Raw genomic sequence first — 17306 nt, forward strand, 5'->3', positions numbered from 1 at the left:
GGGTCAGGACTATTCATTAGGACTGACAAAGTGTCCCGACCCAAAACATCAACTTTCCTGCTCCATGATACTGCCTAACCTGCTGCACTTCCCCAGGTCCACATTGTGTACACTCTGACTTCCAGCAATGCCCACATCTTATCCATCCTGGTCATTGTGTTCAGGTCAGGCAGCATCAGTAGTGCTTGGTGTGATCATCTCAACACTTCAAGTGCACGATCTACCTGCACCTCTACTTTCGAGGAATTATGAATCTGCACTCTTTGTTCAGCAACACTCCCCAGGACCTGACCATTATGTGTATCAGTCCTGCTAAGCTTTGCTTTTCCAAAATGCAGCACCTCACATTTATCTAAATTAAACTCCATCTGCCACTCCTCAGCTCATTTGCCCATCTGATCAAGATCCCATTGTAATCCGAGGTAACATTCTCCATTGTCCGCTATGCATTCAATTTTAGTTTCATCTGCTAACTTACTAACTATATCTCATATGTTCACATCCAAATCATCGATTTAAAAAAAAAGCAGAGGGCCCAGCACCGATCCTTGTGGCACTGCACTAATCACAGGCCTCCAGTCCAAAAAACAATCTTCCTCCACCACCCTCTGTCTTCTAACTTTGAGCCAGTTCTGTATCCAAATGGCTAGTCCTCCTGGTATTCTGTGAGATCTCATCTTGCTAACCAGTCTCCCATGGGGAACCTTACCAAACGCCTTACTGAAGTCCATAGAGATCACATCTACCACTCTGCCCTCATTAATCCTCTGTGTTAATTCTTCAAAAACAGCTCAATCAAGTACGAGACACATGATTTCCCACACACAAAGCCATGCCGACTCGCCCTAATCATTGAACATAGACAAGTACAGCACAGAACAGGCCCTTATGTCCACGATGTTATACCGAGATTTAATCCTAATGTAAAACATAGTAACTTAACCTACACACCCCTCAACTCACTGCTATCCATGTGCATGTCTTGTCCCCAACGACTTCGCTTCCACCACCACCACTGGTAACGCATTCCAAGCATTCACAACTCTGTGTAAAAAACCTACCTCGGACGCGTCCTTTATACCTTCCTCCTAATATCTTCATAGTATGACTTCTCAAACAAGTTAATCCTGCCCTGGGGAAAAGTCTCTGTACACCTGTATCAGGTCTCCTCTCTTCCTCTTTTTCTCCAGAGAGAAAAGTCCGAGCTTATTCAAACTTTCTTCATACAGGAAGCCTTCCAGTCCAGGAAGCATGCCAGTAAACCTTGTTTGCACCCTCTCCAAAGCCTCTGTACATTTCCTGTAGTATTGAGACCAGGACTGGACACAAAATTCCAAGTGTGGTCTCACCTGGGACTTGTAGAGCTGTAGCAAAACTTCACGGCTCTTAAACTCTATCCCCCTGTTAATGAAAGCCAAAAAAACATTTGCTTTGTTAACAACCCTATCCACTTGGTTGGCAACTTTGAGGGATTTATGTACTTGCACACCCAGATCCCTCTGTTCTTCCACACTGCCAAGAATCCTGTCTTTAATCCTATACTCAGCATTCAAGTTCGCATTTATCCAGCCATTTCTCAGCCCAGCTCTGCATCCTGTCTATGTCACGCTGCAGCCTGCAGTAGCCCTCTATATTATCGGCGACACTTCCAATCTTTGTGTCATCGGCAAATTTACTAACCTAACCATAAACCTCCTCATCCAAGTCATTGATAAATCCTACAGAGACCCAAGAACGGAGCTCTGCGGGACCCCACTCAACACTGTCCTCCAGACAGAATACTTTCCATCTACAACCACTCTCTGCCTTCTGTCAGCCAGCCAATTCTGAATCCAGACAGCCAAATCTCCCTGTGTCCCATACTTCCTGAATTTATGGAAAAGCCTACCATTGGGAACCCGAACAAAAGCCTTGCTGAAATCCATTTATAACACATCCGCTGCTCGGCAGTCGTTGACCTGTCTTGACACGTCCTCAAAGAACTCAATAATCACACTATGCTTTGACAAATTGTCATAAATTCTATCCCTCAGAATTATTTCCACAACTTTGCTGACAACAGATGTAAGACGGACTGGTCTGTAATTGCCACCGATTTCCCTATTTCCCTTCTTGAAAAGAGGAACAACATTCGCCTCCTTCACATTCTCCGGTACGACTCCTGTAGAGTGAGGCGGCAAATATCCTCGCCAGCAGCTTAGCAACCTCCTTTCTCGCTTCCTGGAGCAGCCGAGGATAAATCTGCTCTGGCCATGGGGACATATCAATCTTAATGTTTTCCAAAATTTCCAGCACATCAATTTCATCAATCTTGATCTGTCTTGCTTTTCTAAATACATGTAAATCCTGGCCCTCAGGGTTCCCTCCAACAACTTGTCTAGCACCGACGTCAGGGTCACGGGTCTGTAGTTCCCGGGCTTGTCCAAACCACCTTCCTTAAACAGTAGCACCACATTAACCAACCCCCAGTCTCCTGGCTCCTCAGCTGTGAATATAGCGGATACAAAAATCTCAGCAAGGGGCCCAGCAATCACTTCCCTAGCTTCCTACAGGAGTTTAGGGTACACCTGATCAGATCCTGGGGAGTTATCCACTTTTATGCATTTCAAGGTATCCAGTACCACCTTTCGTGTAATAAGGACATTTTTCAAGGTGTCACCATCGATTTCCTGACATTCTATAACACCCATGTCCTTCTCCACAGTAAACACTGATGCCAAATACTCGTTTAGTCTCTCCCCCTCCACCCCCACCCCCTCAAACTGCATCACCGGCAGCTCCACACACAGGCCACCTTGCTGATCTTTTGAGGAGCCCTAATCTCTTTCTAGTAATCCTTTTGTTCTTAATGTATTTATAAACATCCTTTGGATTATCCTTAACCCTATTCGCCAAAGCTGTGTCCTGTCCCCTTTTCGCCCTCCTGATTTCCCTCTTCAGTATACTCCTATTGCCTTTATACTCGAAGGATGTTTTGTATTGGAATAAATGCAAAATATTACACCTTGATAAAAGGCGGCAGGATTTACACTCATTAAAAGTCAGGCCATGAGAAGTGATATAGAACAAAGAGACCTCGGTGTTCAGGTTTTTGAAGTATGTGTCTCATGTAGACAGGGTGGTTAAAAAGGTGTTTTAACACATTTATCTTCATTGTTCAGACCTCAGAGTATAGGAGTTGGGACGGGATGTTGAGGTTGTACAGGATGTTGGGGCGGCCTCTTCTGGAATACTGTGCCCAGTTCTGGTTGTGCTGTCATGGGAAGGATATTATTAAACTGGAGCGGGTTCAGAAGAGTTTTACCAGTAGGTTAATGGGAATGGATGGTTTGAATTTTAAGCAGAGTCTGGATAGGCTGGGACTTCTTTCACTGGAGCGTAGGAGGCTGAGGGGTGACCTTATTAGAGATTTAGTCTTCAGGATTTTATATCAGTAATGTGAACAACAGGTGCCCTTTCCAGGAGGGGTTGCGATTCAAGAGTGGGTAAATACATTTTAAAGTGAGAGGAGGAAAGCTTTAAAACGACGTTTGGGATTTTATTTTTGCATAGAGAGTGGTTCACGTGTGGAATATACTTGCAGAGGATGTGGAAGCTGTGAATACAATTACAATTTCAGGGTAGCACAGTGGCTCAATGGCTAGCAGGGCTGCCTCACAGCACCAGGGACACAGGTTCAATTCCTGCATTGGGTGGCTGTCCATGTGGAGTTTGGATATTCCTCCCCATGTCAGCGTGTGTTCCTCCAGGTGCTCCCCTTTCTTCCCACAAACCACAGATATACAGGGTAGGTGAACTGGCCGTGCTAAATTGCCCATAGTGTTACAGGGCAATTTAGTCGGGGTAAATGTAGAGTAAAAGGGTAGGGGAATGGGATTCTAAGAGGACAAATCATTTGGACCCGTATATCAATGGGGAATGCTAGGATGGATTTGGACCAAATGGAAGCAGATGCGATTACTTCAGTTCAAAATTATGGTCAACATGGATTGGTTGGACCACAGGGTCTGTGTCAGTGCTGTATAACTTTATGACTCTAACGGTCGTTATCTCTAAATTCCTGTGTGCTCGGAATTATCCCTGTCAATGCCACCTCATCCAGCCTTACAACTCTTCCATATCTCGATAATTCCTCTCCAGCCTCAAAACCGAAAAAATTCTATCATAAATATCTATCTCTGTAACATCCTCCGTCCTCAGAATACTTTCCAACTTTCATGTCCTCCAGCTTCATTATCCTCCCGATCTCTAATCCCCTCCCCTCTCTCAAAACTTTGCGATATGTGCCTTTATTTATTTCCAGCCTCCAGGACACCAAGGTTTTATTTCTCACTCAATGATGGCCCTTTCTGATTCCTGAGCTGAGCTTCTGAATTTCGTCTTAAAGCTCTCCGTCTCACTAACCTCCCAAAAACATCGACTAACCATGTGTCATCTATTCTAGTATCACCTTTTCTGACCTGATGTCCAATGGAGCCTGTCATATTCCCATAATAAACATCTCAGCTGTATACAGAACAAAAAAAAAGCTCTGGTGATCCATCTGTGAGAAAGAAAACTACCACCAAACTATCCTGATCTATTTTCCAGTACACGTGGAAAAGAGGCATCTATCATGGCATCGCAAGTGCACACTAAATACATCTCAAATATTTTCGGTATTTGTGTCTCCCACCATTACAGACAGTGAGGTTTGGTGCAACAGTTGCTGTATGACGACATCACCCACAGGATCACAGAGCAGCTGGGTCTGTACAAACCATATATTGGGAAGGATGGCAGGGTCCCTTAGAGGGGGCACAGGACATTTACCAGGATGGTAGAAGGAATGGGGGAATTTTAATTGCAGGGACATGGGTGTTCATGGTACAGATCAAGAATATCCATCAACAATAGATAGACTCTCCTTCCCAACCTCTCCCCTTGCCTGGGCTGGGTAACCTTCAGGTTAAACCCACCACCAGTCATTTCTCCCTAATGAGAGAGCAGCCCTATGGTCTGGGAGGACAATGCTGCCTTTCCCTTTTACACAGTGATGTCACTGTACCCCGGGGGTGGGGAGAGGGAATGCTGAAGGGGGGGGATGGGACACCACTCAGGCACAGTGCTTTGTCCTGGAGGATGTTCACTGCCTTTAATATTGTTGAGGGCTGCACTGATGCAGGCAAGTGGAGAATGTTCCAACACAATCCTGATGTGTACCTTATAGAGAGCAAACAGACATTGGGGAATCAGGGGTTTGGGGAAACTGAGGTTGTTTTCTTTGTTGCAGAGGCAATTGTGGCTGCCCTGTGACAGAGGGGTTCACAGAAATTATACATTAGAATAATCAACCTTACACTCATCAGCTCTTCATAAACTGTTGACAAGACATATATGAAAGACTTGGGGGAGATCGATTGACAGGATGGTTTGATTGAAAGGAGAACTTTTATGCATCAAATAGGAATGAGCTGGAACACAATACTCACAACTAAATGCAAATATCCAGGTCCTGGTGAATTGAGTAATTCTGTCAGAGTTTGGTCTTACAAATACTGAGGTTACCATCTGAATGTCCACCTGTAATACAAGTTTATAAAATACGTCACTGTCAGATCAGGTTAGAAACTCACACCATCCCCTCCTCCTGGCCCAGGATGACCGGACACATTGTCCCCTGAATGACTGCTGACCTCCACAAGGGGTAATCTACTTGGGTTTCTATCAGTTTCTATCTTGGGACTTCATGTGACTAAACAGGGCAGATCTTTGACACATGGGAGAGAATGTTCCAAGTGTTAGTGAGATGTGGAGAGCAGGATTTGCTGCTTCTTCTTTCCTTCTGTGCTGCCGCTGTGCATCATCAATAAGGCATGGGGGGGGGGGGGGGCGAAAGGCTCATGCAGCTTCAGGGGCAAGTTGTCACCATTCTGACCAAATAGGCAGTAAGCTCCTCCCAGTCATCCCTTAAAAGATAGGAACTCTGCATGCTTCCCACTGCCCAGTGTTCCCAGGAAAAGTTTAGAAGAATGATGGGGAAAATCTCCTAGGAAAGGCATAACAGTAAAGTTCCAAAAGGATTATAAACAGTTTACACAGAGGGATCCATTGGAGAAGTGGGCAACAAGTTGGCAAATGGAGTATCACTTGGGAAAATGTGAAGTTGTTCATTTCGGAGGAGATAATAAAAAGAACAGAGGACTATTTAATTGGTGGAAACTGTAGAAAGCTGCACCACAAAGGGAGCAAGAGGTAAATGTGCAGGAAACAAAGCAAGCTAGCACAAAGTTACACCAGGTCATCAGGAAGGGGAATGGAATATTGTTCCTGATTTCAAGGGACAAGAGTGTGAAGTATATACCTGAGAACAACTTTATACAGTGCGAGTGAGACCACATCTGGAGTAATGAGAAGTTTTGCTCCCTTTATTTCAGGGAATACATCACTTCATCGGAGGCATTCAGAGAAGATTGACTGGGATGATCCTTGGTTTGAAGGGATTCTCTTTTAAGAAAAGGCTGAAGAAGTCGGGACTCTACTCACTCAATTTGGGAAGAATGAGACGTGAACTCTTTCAAACAGATCGGCTTCCTCAGGGGTTTGACAAGGTAAAGACTGACAGGATGTGTCCCAGCATGAGGGAACCTAGAACCAGACTCTGGGTCAGTCGCAGAATCAAGGGTTCTGTTTTAGTTTTGTCAACTTTAATGCAACACCAACACGGGTAAGGGGTTTCAGTAGCAATGGAGCTGGGGCGAGGGGGAGACAAGCAACATTTTACAGATTGGAATTCCTGGTGCTGGTGATTGTGTAGATGTCTGATCAGAAGGTCACCTTGGCGTCAGAATAGGAGAGCAATATTGTGAAGAGTGTAGCTCTGCCTCAGTTCCCAGTGAGAGAGAGGGGCTCAGCAGTGAGGGAAAGGAATTTGTAACATCAACTGAAGGCAATGGGTTTAACCATTGCAATGTTTCATTGGAGGAAAATGCAGCTAATCGAATAGTGGGAGCATGGTTAGCAGTTTGATAACAGAATAACAGTGGAGTAATGGAGAGGGATGATGGGGAAGTAGAGCTGGACATTGCCAGTGTATATGTGAAACCTAACAGTGCTTTTGGACGATGTCACTTCCTGGCAGTATGTAGGTGAGAAACTGGAGGGACCAAGGATAGATCCTTGAGGGACACCGAATACAAGGACTTCAGAAAGGAAAGGGAGAGTGGAGATGGAGAAGGATTTTCCAACAACCTTGAAGTAAAATATTAGTTAGTAGCAGAATGTGTGAGCAGGACATAACCAGAAAAGACAGACAGAACAAGGAACAATATCTGTGAATCGGTGAGGGGGAGTGATGATGATGATGATGAGGAGGAGCCTGACTCTACATTCTATTTCTACATTCGTGAGATCACCCAACCCCACCCTAGTCTCAGCTCATTTACTGAAATACTTGCTCCATCCCTGTGTTATCTCCAGACTCATTATCCAAACACACTCCTGGCCAGCCTCCCACATTCAAATTACATATAATATCAAGAATATCTAAAACTCTATTGCCCAAGTGCTCGCTTGTTCTATAAGTTGTTGATCCAACAAAAGGCTCCCGTTTACAAGCAACTTAAAATTCTCACTCGATGTAATTCCTGGCTGTGAACATCCCTGTCTCCCTGCACCACACAACCTGTGAGACCTCAACAACTCATTTTCTGTCAGACTCCCAACGATGTCTTTATTCATTGCTTCACCGGATTGGCTGTTTCTACTGTTGTCAAGGCAACACGGTCTGGAATTCCTATCCTAATCCTTTCATTTCTGTTTTTCTCCTTTAAGTTATCCCCGAAAACCTGCTTATTTGGCAATTCGTTTGATCACCTGACCTAATATACCCATCTGTTGCCTAATGTCAGAAATCATCAATAGTATTTCATGAAATTATAAAAATGATAAAAATACAAACTGTTGTTGATTTGCACATACATTTTCAACTTTTCTCTGTCGCTGAGTGAATAATCTGTAACATCTCTTACCCAACCACATTGTGGGAGCACCTTCACCACACAAACTGCAGCTGTACAAGGAAGTCAAACATCACCCTCTCCACAGGCAATGGGGCTTTGGCATTAATCACTGGGATCTGTGGAAGGAGAAACACAGTTGATATTTCAGGGAATGAAAATGTTGCAGAATTTGATGGTCAGAAATGGAAGGAAAATAGACTCTTTTGTTGTAAAAAGGAATGATTCACTGGCAAAGTGATTGTGGAAAATTCAGTCCGTTTAGAGAGCAGCACGTTGTTAGGGGTTGGGCAGCAGAGGAAAATTAACTCACAAAAGGTCTGTGAAAGTAACAGTAAAACACTGAACAACCCAAACACCCTGTTTCCCAACACTAACTCCCCTTCCCGCTCCACCAAGGACATGGAGGGCCTGGGCCACCTCCACCGCCAAATCCCAGGCACCTGATGCCTGAAGAAAGAACGCCTCATCTTCTGTGTTGGGGTCCTCCAACCACATGGGATCAATGTGAATTTCACCAGTTTCCTCATTTCCACTCCCCCCACCTTATCCCAGATCCTGCCTTCCAACTCGGCACCACATTCTTGTCCATCTTCCTTCCCACCGATTAGCTATTGCTTGATCGGCTGTGCTTTTCCAGCATCACACTCTGACATTGAAAACACCCTGACTCTGACACTCTGTAAAACCTGCCCTATCTCTCCCTGCCAGGCAAAGCTGTGCATGTGTCCCCCTGCAGCTTGCCCCTCACAAAGTTGGCTGCCACACTCATGTCCCATGAACCACTGCCCCCAATAAAGGTGGTGGCTCTCACTCGCACCATTCACCATTTGAAGCATTTTCTGTTTGCCACAAACACGGTCCTGGGATTTTCAAATTTGTGTTTTCCGATGTGCACTAAGTTCTGTAAAACGTCTCAGCCCGTTCCAATAAAATTTCCTTCTCTTCCTAGTCAATATGTCTTTCCTTAACCGTGCCCTGCACCTTCACACATTTCCAATGCCTTGGACACAACACACACTGTGCTGCCAGTGAAGCTTATCACGTGGTTGCTTATAGCCACGCTCCTCATTCACTCCGATTGGTTGGAGGACCAACAGGCACTGCCTGGTCTTCCAGTCCCATCCCCATCTTCTTATAAGAGGTATAAGAGTGAGGGTTCATTCCCGTTTCTCCTGATGTCAGACATAAACAACAACTACCTGCATTTTATGGAGCCTTTCACACTGACAATTCTCCTAAAGTGGTTCACGAAAGCTGGAAACACTGATTAAAGAGAACAACTTTAAGATACATATTTAAGGAGGACAGAGGGGTTAGGAAAGATATTCAAGAGGTTTTTTTTTAGATTAGATTACTTACAGTGTGGAAACAGGCCCTTTGGCCCAACAAGCCCACACCAACCCTCTAATGAGCAACCCACCCAGACCCAATCCCCTACATCTAACACTACGGGCAATTTAGCATGGCCAATTCACCTAATCTGCACACTTTTGGACTGTGGGAGGAAACCGGAGCACCCGGATGAAACCCACACAGACACGGAGAATGTGCAAACTCCACACAGACAGTTGCCTGAAGTGGGAATTGAACGCGGGTCTCTGGCGCTGTGATGTAACAGTGCTAACCACTGTGCCGCCCATCTGCAGCTCTAATCGTGGAGTGATGGATGTGGGGAACAGCTTACAACAGAGACAGTTAGTGGTTAACCACAGCTTAACAATCCCATGTCCTAGCCCCCTACCCCACACACCTTGGTCTCACAGCCTGCCATTACACACTACCTATGGTTAGCCACTAATAGTCTCCATTAACAGCTAGTCACCCTCCCCCAGCCAGATAGTTATCTACTCCTTTATCCAACCATTCTTCTCACTCTATCCCTACCTACCCTTTACTCCTTACATCCTCCCTAAACCCTACCTTCTGCATATAAACCAACATTTGTTCTCACAGTAACATCAGCTGTGAGGAAGGGACACCGGATCCGAAACGTTAACTCTGATTTCTCATCACAGATGCTGCCAGACCTGCTGAGCTTCTCCAGACCCTCCTGGTTGTTGTTTCTGATTTACAGCATCTGCAGTTCTTTTGGTTTTAATTTACTGGGAGTTTGTAATTCAGGTCCAACAGCCTCTGTCCCAGTCCCTGCTGTCTCTCCCACCCCCACCCAGTGACACTGCACCTGCACAGCTCATGGACAGGTGTCGTCTTGCTGGCCACACCTCTCATTCACTCCCATTGGCTGCAGGACCACACAGACTCTCCTCCCATTGGTCTGGAGCTGCCATCAATCAAGCCATCCCCCATTGTGAGGTGAGTGGTGGGCTCCTCGCTCTCTCTGCCTTGGGATGAGATTCATACTTCACAGTGAATAGGGCAGTATCACAGAGCACAGGGGCTGGGGGCTATTCAGCCCATTGAGGCTGTACGCTCTCCCTCTGGAGATGCTGCAAATCCGTCCCAACTCCCCTCGCATTTACCCACAGCCTCCCAATCTTTCCGTAAAAAGTAAAATTGCAAATCTGTTTGAGAACACCTGCTGTATCTGTGTCCACCCGCTGTTCAGACTGTTCCAGATGCTCAGAATGTACTCAGTAAAATATAGGTCACATATTCACATTACTTTCCATTTAACTTAAAGTAATTACTAACATTGTGACATTGTTAACAATTCCCCTCTCTCTGCAAATTAAAATATCCCAGAAACAAATTTGCACCTGGTCACAATCACTGCTTAATCGTCTCAGATCTGTTAGAAGTGAATTTCTGTCTAGGCTTTCTGAATCTCCGGAGAATAGTTCCTGACACTTGGCTAACTATTCTAACTCTAGGGATCTGATTCAGAACAACCGGGTCCTGCCTCCGAACTCTGCCAACCGCGGACTGTCCTTTAACCCTTGTGTCAAGGGAGACTGTCCGCAAGGTTAAGTTCAAAAAGGCGAACTCCAAGTTGACTGGTATCAGCCCTTATCCCCACCGGCTATCACTTCTCCCGTGGCAAATCGAAATACTGCGAGACACACACAAACGGAGCAACAGATGTTTATTCAATCTTCGAAGATTGGGCGAGTTCCAAAAAGGACTTCGGAAGTCGCAACGGGAGATTTTACAGCACTAATACTTATACATTATTTTTCCATTCAAATACATTGGTGATAATTTCATTGGTTTAAACATCTCACGCTCTGGATTTTTCTTACATTAAAAATCATTAATGACAATTCCATTGGTTAAAGCATTTCACGCTTTTCTCTGCCAATTTCTTTAATTAAAATGTTATATTATTTTACAATTTCTGCTACTAGTTATAACATTTATTGATGTCATGAAAAGAGCTTTCATTGTATTTTGCCCTCTGTGTCTAACTGAAGCATTCCTTGGTTTCTTGCCCAAGGTTACCATGTTCCTGGCATAACAGAGGTGACTTCTAGTTCATGCTTCATTATGGCCTAGTCGATCATTAGTTTCATAATTTAGCTTTTATTCATTAAACCTCAGTTTTAGTACAGTGAGTATGTGTGGAGTAGTGAGTGAGTAGTGAGTGAGTAGTGAGTGAGTAGTGAGTGAGTAGTGAGTGAGTAGTGAGTGAGTAGTGAGTGAGTAGTGAGTGAGTAGTGAGTGAGTAGTGAGTGAGTAGTGAGTGAGTAGTGAGTGAGTAGTGAGTGAGTAGTGAGTGAGTAGTGAGTGAGTAGTGAGTGAGTAGTGAGTGAGTAGTGAGTGAGTAGTGAGTGAGTAGTGAGTGAGTAGTGAGTGAGTAGTGAGTGAGTAGTGAGTGAGTAGTGAGTGAGTAGTGAGTGAGTAGTGAGTGAATGAAACTGCAGAAATTACATTAACCATATCAGATCCAAGGAGAATTATCTGTGCTGAGATGTACAGCTCAGAAATAATGGACCAATTCGCCCATGCCAACTAGCAATCCTAAATTAATGGAGTCCCACTTGCCAGCTATTGGTCTGAATTCCTCAAAACCCTTCCTAATCACGTACCCAATCGGATGCCTTTTAAATGTTGTAATTGTATCAGTCTCCACTACTTCATCTGGCAGCTCATTCCATCCACACACCACACTCAGCTTGAAAACGTTGCCCTTTTGATCCCTTTTAAATCTTTGCCCTCTCAACTTAAACTCACGTGGTCTTGTTTTGGACTCACCTAACCTGGGGGGAAAGAAAGACCCCAGCTGTTCACCATATCCACGCCCCTCGTGATTTTATAAATCTCCCAAACATCACCTCTCAGTCTTTGATTCTTAAGGAAAATTAACCCCAGCCTATTTAGCCTCTCTGTGTAGCCCAAATCCTCCAACTGTAGCAAATCTTTGTAAATCTTGTCTGAACCATTTCAAGTTTCACAACATCCTCCTCAGAACAGGAAAATTCGAAATGAAAACGGAATTCCTGAAATGGCTTTATCATAGAACAAAGAACATAGAAAAATACAGCGCACTAGAGGCCCTTTGGCCCTCGATGTTGCGCCGACCCAAGCCCACCTAACCTACACGAGCCCACTATCCTCCATTTGCCTATCCAATGCCCGTTTAAATGCCCATAAAAAGGGAGAGTCCACCACTGCTACTGGCAGGGCATTCCATGAACTCACGACTCGCTGAGTAAAGAATCTACCCCTAACATCTGTCCTATACCTGCCTCCCCCTAATTTAAAGCTATGCCCCCTTGTAATAGCTGACTCCATACGTGGAAAAAGGTTCTCATTGTCAAGTGTCCTATCCAGCCACAATATAACGTCCCAGCTTCTGTATTCAATGCATTGACCAATAAATATAAGCAAACCAAACACCACCTTCACCAACTACCGACCTGCAACTCTACATTCAAGGAACAATGTACCTCTTTTTTCAGCAACACTCCCCAGGAACTTACCATTAAATACATTAAGTCCTGTCCTGATTTGCCTTACCAAAATGCAGCAGCTCACATTTGTCTAAATTGAACTCCATCTGCCATTCCTCACTCGAATGGCCCATCTGATCAAGATCCTGTTGTATTCTAAACTAACCTTCTTCACTGTCCACTACACCTACAATTTTGTATTTTCTGTAAACCTACCTCATATATTCACATCCAAGTCATTTATTTAAGGACCCAATATCCATTCCTGCAGCACACTGCTTTTCAGAGACTTCCAGTCCACAAAGCAACCCTTCATCACCACCCACTGTCTCCTACCTTCAAGCCTGTTTTGTATCCAAATAGATAGTTCTCCCTGCATTTCATGTTATCTAATCTTGCTAACCAGTCTGCTCTGTGGAACCTTGTTCAATGCCCATATGTACAATGACCACAGTCTATCAATCTTCCTCGCACTTCTTCAAAATAAAACTCAATCAAGTTAGACCAACAATTTCCCACGCACAAAACCGTGCTGACTCTCGAATCATTCCTTGTCTTTCCAAATACATGTAAATCCTATCCCTCAGAATCCCTTCCAACAACTTGCCTGCCACTGACTTCAGGCTCACTGTTCTCATGTCCCTTGGCCTTTTGTTACTAGCTATTTTTAAAAAGAAAGAATGGCACCCGTCTTCCAGCACCTCACCTGTCACGAACGATAAAACCAATATGTCAGGGAGGGGCCCAGCAATCACTTCCCGAGCTTCCCACAAATTTCTGGAATACACCTGATCAGGTTCCAAGGCTTTATCCACCTTGATGCAATTTAAGACATCCTGAAACTCCTCCTCTGTAACAGAGGCTTTTCAAGTTATCACTACTCATTTCTCCAAACTCTCTAGCTTCCACATCCGTCTCCAGTGAAAAAAAGACATGGAATATTAGAGGTGCGAGGTAGGAGCGAAGGACTTCTGGGAAGGTGAGTCTAACTCAGTAGCTGAGAGAGTAGCTCAGACTGAGCTGTCTCAGTCCTCAAGGACATAACTGTTCAAATGGGGTTTGCAGCAGCTGGTGAGGGAAAAAGATACTACACCTTATCGTTATGAATCTACCAGCTGCAAATGCATCTGTCCATGACAGTGTCGGTAAGAGCGACCATCCCACAGTCCTTTTGGAGACAAAGCCTCGCCTTAAAGTTGAGAAATCCTCCCTTGTGCTGTGTGCTACTATCACCGTGCTAAATGGGACAGACGTAGGAACTCAATCTGGATCTCTCTGAGGCACTGTGGGATAAAAACAGCAGCAGAACTGTACTCCAGCACAATCTGTAATCTCATGGGTTTGTACATCGCGCACTCACCCATCACAATGGACAGGAAAGGAGGGCATGCCATGAGCAGCACCAGGCATACCTAAAAATGAAGTGCCAACCTGGTGAAGCTACCAATCAGGACTGTCTGCATATCAAACAGCATCAACAGCAAGCAATAGAGCTAAATGACCCATTGATTGTGGGATCACATCAGAGCTCTGCAGTTGTGCCATACCAGTTGTGAATGGTGATGGACAATTAAACAACTAGCTGCAGGAAGCACTACAGATATCCCCACCCTTACTGATGGAGGGGTCTCACACATCCATGCAAAAGATAAGATGACAGCATATGCAGTAATCTTCAGCCAGATGCAAAGTGGGATGATCCATCTCAGCCTTTTCCAGTGGTTCCTAACGTCACAGATGTGAGCTTTAAGCCAGTTCTATTTAGTTTGAATAATATTAAGAAAATGGTTAAGTCGTGTAAAGGCGTTGGGTCCTGCTAACATTCTGGCAATAATACTGATAGCTTGTGCTCCAGAACTTGCTACGCACCAAGCCATGGACCGCTCCAGCACTGGCATCTACCAACAATGTGGAACATTGCCCAGGGATGTTCAAATAAAAACACAGGGCAAATCCAATCCAGGCAATTTCCCTCCATCAGTCCAACTCGATCAGCAGTAAAGTGATGGAAGATGTCATCATCAGGGCTATCAAGCAGCAGTTGCTCAGCAACAGCCAGCTGAGCGACACTCATTTTAGGCTCCACCAGGGCCACTCAGCTCCCGATTGTATTACCGCCCTGATTCACAACCTGACAACCAGCTGAATCCCAGAGGTGAGGTGAGAGTGACAGCCCAATCCCACTCCAAGACTACTATTTTTAGCTGATTCTACCCTTGTCTCAGCTCATATACTTTCATCCATGTTGTGTTATCTCCAGACTTCATTATCCAAACACACTCCTAGCCAACCTCTCAAATTCAACCTCCCTGTAATCGCAAGAAAAATTGAAAACTGTGCTCACTTCTCCGAAAACATGTTGATCCACCAAAAGGCTCCTATTCATAAGCAACAACAATTTAGAAAACTCACTCTACATATAATTCCTGGCTGTGATCATCCCTAGCTCCCTGCACCACACATCCTTTGAGACATCGACAACCCATTTTCTTCGAGACTCCCAATGATTTGTTAATTCATTATTTCAATTGTTTCGCTGATTCTACAGTTCCTAAAACACCATGGTCTGGCATTTGCAGACAAAACCTCAAAGGTCAGCTTTCCACTTTTAAGACATCCCTCAAAACCTACTTATTGGCAACCCTTTGGGTTATCTGACCAAATATCTGCATCTCTGGCCTCATATCTAAAGTTCTCAATAATATTTTTGTGAAAGCATGATAATAAAACTACAAACGTTCTTGATTTGGACATTATCTTCAAATATTCAGTGTTGCTGTAATGAATAAGCTGTAATGTCTCTTACCCAACCACATTGTGGGAGCACCTTCACCACACAAACTGCAGCTGTACAAGAAAGTCAAACATCACCCTCTCCCCAGGCAACAGGGCTTTGGCATTAATCACTGGTATCTGTGGAAGGGGATACACAGTTGATGTTTCAGGGAGTGCAAAATGAATTACAGGGAATGAAAATGGTGCAGAACTTGATAGTCAGAAATGGAAGGAAAATACACTTGCTTATTGGAAAAAAGTATTCTTGACTGTCAAAAATATTAAAGAGAAAAAGTAATCTGATAATAGAGCAGCACATGGTCAGGGGCTGGGCCGCAGTGAAAAACTCATTTACAAAGGGTCTATAAAAGTAATAATACAGTACTAACCAGACCAAACATACCCCCATGGTTGGAGACTGAGGAAGCTAGACATTGACAAAATGGTCCTGAGGGAGCCCAGAGGTGAATCAGAGCAGGATTGGCTGCTGTCGTCACAATGACTCTGTACCAGAGAGAGGCTGCACATGCGCCTGGCTGCACCTTGCCCCCTACAAAGATGGCGGCTCCGCACGTGTCCAGTGAATCCTTGTCCCGAATAAAGATGGCGGCGCTCACTCAGCCCTGCAGCCGCTGAGGCAATTCCCCATTTATTGCAAAAATGGGACTGGGACGTTCACATTTGTGTTTTCCGACATGCACAATTTGTTTGTAAAACCTCTCCGCTCATAGCAACGCAGTTTTTGTCCCGTTTCCCTGTTTATTTCTTTCCTTACCGTCTCCTTTCTCTCCATAACTTCCCGAGCTTTCATTACAGAGACTCTGCGTCAGGCGCGAGGGTGATCACATGGTTCACAATAGCTCCGCCCTTCATTCACTGTGAGTGGTTGGAGGATCAACCTCCCGCTCGGTCCTCCAGCTCCGCCCACCGTCCTTTCATTGGTCCGGTGCTGACGTCAATCACCCGGGGTCACTGTTGGCTGGAGCATGCGCAGTGTGTCCTGCTTGTGCTGAGATGTTGGGTCATGTGATGGGAGGTAACAACAATGAGTGCAGATGCTGGAACCCAGATTCTGGGTCAGTGGTGCTGGAAGAGCACAGCAGTTCATGCAGCATCCAAAGGGCAGAGAAAAAGCCCTTCATCAGGAATAAAGGCAGTGAGCCTGAAGCGTGGAGAGATAAGCGAGAGGAGGGTGGGGAGAAAGTAGCATAGAGTCCAATGGGTGAGTGGGGGAGGGGATGAAGGTGACAGGTCAGGGAGGAGAGGGTGGGGTGGATAGGTGGGAAAGAAGACAGGCAGGTAGGGCAAGGCCGGACAAGTCATGGGGACAGTGCTGAGCTGGAAGTTTGAACTAGGGTGAGGTGGGGGAAGGGGAAATGAGGAAACTGTTGAAGTCCACATTGGTGCCCTGGGGTTGAAGTGTTCCGAGGCGGAAGATGAGGCGTTCTTCCTCCAGGCGTCTGGTGGTGAGGGAGCGGCGTGAAGGAGGCCCAGGACCTCCATGTCCTCGGCAGAGTGGGAGGGGGAGTTGAAATGTTGGGCCACGGGGCGGTGTGGTTGCTTCGCGGGGGTGTCCCGGAGATGTTCCCTGAAGCACTCTGCTAGGAGGCGCCCCCAGTCTCCCCAGTGTAGAGGAGACCACATCGGGAGCAACGGATACATTAAATGAAATTAGTGGATG

The 17306-nt window shown here is 45.3% G+C and overlaps 1 long non-coding RNA gene across 1 annotated transcript; it reads right to left on the reverse strand.

Moving 5' to 3' along the window:
• Nucleotides 1–5495: 5495 nt before the first annotated feature.
• LOC132809345 (uncharacterized) lies at nucleotides 5496–15741 on the reverse strand. The gene is made up of 3 exons (XR_009642263.1): nucleotides 15657–15741; nucleotides 8010–8116; nucleotides 5496–5562 (listed from the first exon to the last, which is right to left on the reverse strand). It is a non-coding gene; the product is annotated as an uncharacterized LOC132809345 (long non-coding RNA).
• Nucleotides 15742–17306: the final 1565 nt, after the last annotated feature.

This window comes from Hemiscyllium ocellatum, unplaced genomic scaffold (genome assembly GCF_020745735.1).
Source record: "Hemiscyllium ocellatum isolate sHemOce1 unplaced genomic scaffold, sHemOce1.pat.X.cur. scaffold_1085_pat_ctg1, whole genome shotgun sequence".
NCBI lineage: Eukaryota > Metazoa > Chordata > Chondrichthyes > Orectolobiformes > Hemiscylliidae > Hemiscyllium > Hemiscyllium ocellatum.